The sequence below is a fragment of the Bombina bombina genome, chromosome 6 (genome assembly GCF_027579735.1).
Source record: "Bombina bombina isolate aBomBom1 chromosome 6, aBomBom1.pri, whole genome shotgun sequence".
NCBI lineage: Eukaryota > Metazoa > Chordata > Amphibia > Anura > Bombinatoridae > Bombina > Bombina bombina.
The window spans coordinates 719412700-719419290 of record NC_069504.1 but is presented as its reverse complement, the minus strand read 5'-3'; the positions used below and the strand labels follow the sequence as shown (position 1 = coordinate 719419290).

At 38.8% G+C, this 6591-nt stretch overlaps 2 non-coding genes across 2 annotated transcripts; one reads left to right on the top strand and one right to left on the bottom strand.

Annotated features, from left to right (window-relative positions):
• Window positions 1-2763: 2763 nt before the first annotated feature.
• TRNAE-CUC (transfer RNA glutamic acid (anticodon CUC)) lies at window positions 2764-2835 on the top strand. Its single transcript has one exon. It is a non-coding gene; the product is annotated as a tRNA-Glu (tRNA).
• Window positions 2836-4766: 1931 nt separating this feature from the next.
• On the bottom strand, window positions 4767-4838 carry TRNAH-GUG (transfer RNA histidin (anticodon GUG)). Its single transcript has one exon. It is a non-coding gene; the product is annotated as a tRNA-His (tRNA).
• Window positions 4839-6591: the final 1753 nt, after the last annotated feature.

Here is a 6591-nt window from a genome sequence, read left to right as displayed (position 1 = left end):
ATTTACTTCACTGATCATCATTGTTACTCGAGTTGAGAACAATGACATTACTCACTGAGGTTTAAATTACATTTAATCAGACCCAGTATTGTCAAGCTATCAAGGTACAAAAGTACTTAACCATTAATCGCAGCTATCCACACACACATCTTCCTAGGTGTGATAGCCAACTTACCTATGTTCATTTGCCTCTTCAGCAGGGCCGCCACTGGAAATTTTGGGGCCCCCGACTTAACCATTGATCAGGGCCCCCCCCTCCTTTGACATGTGCAATTTTTGACCAAGTGACTAAAACATATATGCATTTTATTCTTAAGTGTCTATTTAAACTTGGAAATGCTGTAAAGGTAGTAACATACACAGACACATACACACTCATACACTGAAACACACACAGACACTCACACATAAGGATTCACATATAGACACTTTAGCAGACACGCAATGAAACACACTCAGACACAGACACCCAAACAGACACTCAGCACTTGTTTACATTGGCCTGACAAGTAATGAGGTAAACTACAGTTCTGTAAAAAAAGGAGATTTAGAAAACAAAATATGGAGTTCTGATTATCTTTTTGTAAAGGAAGATGCCAAGTAAAATGATGACAACAGCATGCAGTGGCTGAAAGGAAGGGCCCTGAACTGCCTAAACATTAATTTAAAGGTTAAATAGTTGATTGGTGACTACAGGAAAGGTCTCATTAGTTTCAAAGTCTGTAGAAAGATGTGAATAATCAGTAGTAAGGTCGAAATATCATAAAAAGGAACAGACAATGAACACACACACAAACTCAAAATTGCACATACACCCAAGGAAACACCGACAGAGACAGCCTCAGAAAACACATGAAGACATACACACACACACACTCACAGAAAACACAGAAAGACATACACATATAGAGATACAACCACATAAAACACAGAAAGACATACATACACACACCCTCACTGGGACATCCACAGAAAACACACAAAGACATACACACACCCTCACAGAGACACCCACAGAAAACACACACCCTCAATGAGACATCCACATAAAATACATACATACATACACACACCCTCACAGAGACATCCACAGAAAACACAGACATACACACCCAACCTCACAGAGGCATCCAGAGAAAATACACAAAGACAAACATACACACACCCTCACAGAGACACCCATAGAAAAAGCTCAAAGACATATGCACACACCCTCACAGACATCCACAGAAAATGCACAAAGACATACACACCCAACCTCACAGAGAGACCCACAGAAAAAAAAATACATACACACTCATAGAGACACAAACCAAAGCACAAAGACATAAACACAGACACCCACAGAAACACTCACAGGAGGAAACATGAATTCACCTTGCATCCCCTAAATCAACAGTGTGTGACATGCATGATAAAAAAAAATGCAGAAATTAAGAGATCACTTTTTAAAGAATCATATTTGTAAATGTGCAAACAAAAATAATTCTGTGAATTCAAAATTGTACATTAATGATCTGGGTAGATGGCTAGATGAAGAAAAGTACTTTTAAAAGGTTGACATATGTTTGTTTGTTTTTTTCCCCATTTTTTTTTTTTTTTAGGCTTGTTGGTATGTATTGCAAAATTAAGTCAGCTGTAGTGTAAACTGAACAGTTTTAAGTTAACCTGTCTCATTTCAAACACTGAGCAATCTTAGTCTGAGAGTATAACATTTTATGCAGATGTAAAAATCTTAGATAAAATGCCTCCTTGCATCTGGAAAGTCCTTGCATAAAGGGGCAGTAAACTGGAATGTTTTATATATATATATATATATATATATATATATAATGCATATCTGCCAAAAGGGCACCTACCATTTGTTTATTGAGGAGGAAACATTTCTGCCTGGTTTTAAATATAGAATTTCTACAGCATTGTCAAATAATCATAAATACACTGCTGCTAAAAAAAATGTGTTTTTATGGACCCCTGGCCCCACCATACAACTACTACCACACTGAAGTTACAATCCAAAATTGCACAAAGAAATAAAAAACATTTGCTAAGTTAGTCCTACCTCCTCTGCAAATGAAATGAATTTTTTTTTTAGTTCTTGCCTCATGGGGCCCCCCTTGCCCATTGGGCCCCTGACAGGAGTCACCCCTGTCACCCCCTGATGGCGGCCCTGCTCTTCAGACAATTACGGTGCAACATATCTAATTATAATTTAGAATCCATTATAGCAACACTTTGATTCTGTGTAAGTGTTTTTAACTTAAAGTTTTCTTCCCTATTTTTAACACAACTCTATTAAAAGTTATATTTTATTATATTCTTTTCATCTGTCCATATCTCACATGAGATTGACAATATTGACACAACTACATATTATAGTCAAAGATCTGATGTAAGATCTTAATATTGTCTTATTAAACTCCCCGAGTGCTATAAGTGTATACTTTCATAAGGAGATACCCATCTCCTAAACTAGTTCTCTTCAAGTTTGCTTATACACAGCACCCTTCAGCTCGTTGTTGATAATCTTACTACTTTACTTTATTATCAAACCTGAGCTATAGGAAGTTTTTTACAACTTGCAAGTAGTGCCTTTGGACCCATTTTTCTTTAAATAAGGTAGTATACCCTTACCTACCCCCCTCCATTCAAAAGTTGAGACCCCCAATGAGACAGCAGTTCCGATATCCCTCGTTTTTTATTCTGTGTTTCTCTTGAGACTGTATCTCCCTTTTCCTTCTTAGTATACTAATGTATTGAAGTTCCCTGGTGGTCTAGTGGTTAGGATTCGGCGCTCTCACCGCCGCGGCCCGGGTTCGATTCCCGGTCAGGGAAACTAAATTTTATTATTGATTAATGGTAATGACTAGGGTTCCCTATATTTGTAACACATATTAACAAAGAACAAAGGTATCTTAAGAAAGTCCATTTAATGGCGAGAAAAACGGTATATAATATGTGTGGGTACAGTAAATGAGTAAGAGGAAAATTACAGCTAAACACAAACACTGCAAAAATGTAAAATTAGCCTTGGTCCCAAACGGACAGAAAATGGAAAAGTGCTGTGGTCATTAACCCTTTGAGTTCTAATGACGGCTCTGAGCCGTCACAGAGTTTCTCACTCTGGTGCTAATGATGGCTGAGAGGTGTCATGAGCACTCTCCCACCTTGAAGGAGATCTGGGGGCTCCTTACTGCTGCTACCCCGGCGATCGTGCCTGTAGAGTGACAGGCATCGCCGGGGCTTCACGTGATGCACAGTGACGTCACGCGCAATTACGTGATGACGTCATCGCGCAACTTTATACTTAAAGTGAAAGTAAAGTTACATGTTGCACTATTAATATTCGGATATAACATTAAAAATAAGGTGCAGTTTCATTCATCATTTTGTAAGGTTCAATTTCAAAATACCTTTTTTTGTTTGATTACTGTGTACAACTTAATATGTGTTCCTCCACCCGCAAAAAAAAAAAATATTTCTGTTGCGGTGACGAAACTATCGGTATCTAACCGATTGGTTCCCCCATTGGCGTCCCGAGTGCTTTGTATAAAGCCTACGTCTTCTATTGCGCATGCGGCTAACTGCGATCTCATTCTGGTTCTCGTTAGACGCATGCGCATAGAGAAAGGGAATCCTTCTGTCCTCATTATTTACAGGTACACGGAGCTTGAGATCATACCGCGCATGCGCCAAATTATCAGTGTCGGGTATAGTGACGTGAATGACGGCAATGTCAGTTGAAGTGTAAAGCACACACTAACCCGGAAAAAGGCGAGGGGGCGGAGGAACACAGTAGAAAATGCTATCGGTAAATAGATAAATAATATAAAACATGCTACATTATAAAAAAAAAAAACTTAGCGACTTTAATATTTGATATGATTGCTCTCTATTGGTATCTTCCATGTAAGCTAACTTTACTTTCACTTTAAAGGGCCACTAAACCCAAAATCTTTCTTTCATGATTCAGATAGAGAATAGAAATTTAAACAATATTAAAATTTACTTCTATTATTTATTTTGCTTCATTTTTTAGATATCCTTAGTTGAAGAAAAAACAATGCACATGGTGAGCCAATCACACACGGCTTATATGTGCAGCAACCAATCAGCAGCTACTGAGCATATCTAGATATGCTTTTCAGCAAAGAATATCAAGAGAATAAAACAAATTAGATAATATAAGTAAATTAGAAAGATGTTTAAAATTACATTCTCTTTCTAAATCATGAAAGAAAAAATGTGGGTTTCATGGCCCTTTAACAATGTTAAGTATAGGAGGAGGGGGCATGCTGCTTAGAAGCCTGTATCTCAGACATCTAAGCAGCTACAGACCCCCAAGACCCACTGTTGGAAAGGTAACCGCCTAACCTTTCCAACAGTGTAAGTCTTGGGGGTCTGTAAAAAAAAAAAAAAAAGTAAAAAAAAAAATTCAGAAATTTCAAAAAATCAAATGAAAATATTAGCACCCAGGTGGGAAATGGCTTAGCAGCCAAAGGTTAAGGGGTTAAACCTATGTAAATTGTAAGTCAACTTTTGAATGGAGGGGGGTAGTATACCCCTACCTACCCCCTACATTCAAAAGTTGAGACCCCTAATGAGACAGCAGTTCCCATATCCCTCGTTTCTATTCTGTGTTTCTCTTGAGATCGAATCTCTTCTTAGTATACTAAACTTCTTAGTATACTGATCTTCCCCACATTAATAAACGGTATAAAATATAAAACTTTTTATTGTTCTTCAAAAAATGAAAACTATAAATTTGCCGTGACCCGGATTCGAACCGGGGTTGCTGCGGCCACAACGCAGAGTACTAACCACTATACGATCACGGCTCTCATAGTAAGTTTAGGAATTATTCTCATCCTTACTTAAAGTGATGGTAAATTTTAAGCTTTAAGAAGCTTTCCATTTATTCTAGATATCTTAATAAACATAAATCAAAAAACAAAGGGGGTTACCATTATCAACCTTACAATGTCCTGTATTATGCGTTTAAACAGAAGACCTTGTGTAGTGAAAAACAGTGCTGTAAGGTTTTGCACAGTTACGGACCAATGACCATATGAAAGTCAGTTTTAATAAAGACACGAAAAGGTCTCTTGTCTCACCCCCTGTAAACGCCTGACATGTGTTTCTTCAGAGCACTGGGTACAATAGAGATCAGTCCCACAGATAAAGCGTAGCTATAGCGGTAAAATATTGCAAAACAACCAGGTGTAAGCAAACTTTGTGGTATCCAGGACCACTACTCACCGCACAGCATAACCGCTAGCTTCTTATGCTCACTCGGCATCCCACTATGCGGGAGGGGGTGTGAGTCCGCAATTACGTGCAGTCACGTGTCACGCTGCTCCAATCCTCGCAGCAGGATAGATGCGCTGGGTCCAGAATTGAAAGAAAACTGTGCAAGGTCCCAATACAGCAACCGGAGCTGTAAGTATAGTTGCTACTGCGGCCTGGTATAGTAGAAATAGTGTCAAAGAGTTGCAGTAGTCAATCTTGTAAAAGAAAGTCTTTATTAACGATACGTTAAAAACATTATCCAAGAGGTACACGAAGCAGCATCCAAAATCACAGTATCTGCTAACATGTTTCAGCCATCAGGCGTAAACATAGGTAATTTCTCCAACATAGGTGTGTCCGGTCCACGGCGTCATCCTTACTTGTGGGATATTCTCTTCCCCAACAGGAAATGGCAAAGAGCCCAGCAAAGCTGGTCACATGATCCCTCCTAGGCTCCGCCTTCCCCAGTCATTCTCTTTGCCGTTGTACAGGCAACATCTCCACGGAGATGGCTTAGAGTTTTTTAGTGTTTAACTGTAGTTTTTTTATTCAATCAAGAGTTTGTTATTTTAAAATAGTGCTGGTATGTACTATTTACTCTGAAACAGAAAAGAGATGAAGATTTCTGTTTGTAAGAGGAAAATGATTTTAGCAACCGTTACTAAAATCCATGGCTGTTCCACACAGGACTGTTGAGAGGAATTAACTTCAGTTGGGGGAACAGTGAGCAGTCTTTTGCTGCTTGAGGTATGACACATTCTAACAAGACGATGTAATGCTGGAAGCTGTCATTTTCCCTATGGGATCCGGTAAGCCATTTTTATTCAGACAGTAAATAAGGGCTTCACAAGGGCTTATTAAGACTGTAGACATTTTCTGGGCTAAATCGATTCATATATACACATATTTGGCCTTGAGGAATCATTTAATCTGGGTATTTTTGTAAAATAATATCGGCAGGCACTGTTTTAGACACCTTATTCTCTAGGGGCTTTCCCTAATCATAGGCAGAGCCTCATTTTCGCGCCGGTATTGCGCACTTGTTTTTGAGAAGCATGACATGCAGTCGCATGTGTGAGGAGCTCTGATACATAGAAAAGACTTTCTGAAGGCGTCATTTGGTATCGTATTCCCCTTTGGGCTTGGTTGGGTCTCAGCAAAGCAGATACCAGGGACTGTAAAGGGGTTAAATATAAAAACGGCTCCGGTTCCGTTATTTTAAGGGTTAAAGCTTCCAAATTTGGTGTGCAATACTTTTAAGGCTTTAAGACACTGTGGTGAAATTTTGGTGAATTTTGAACA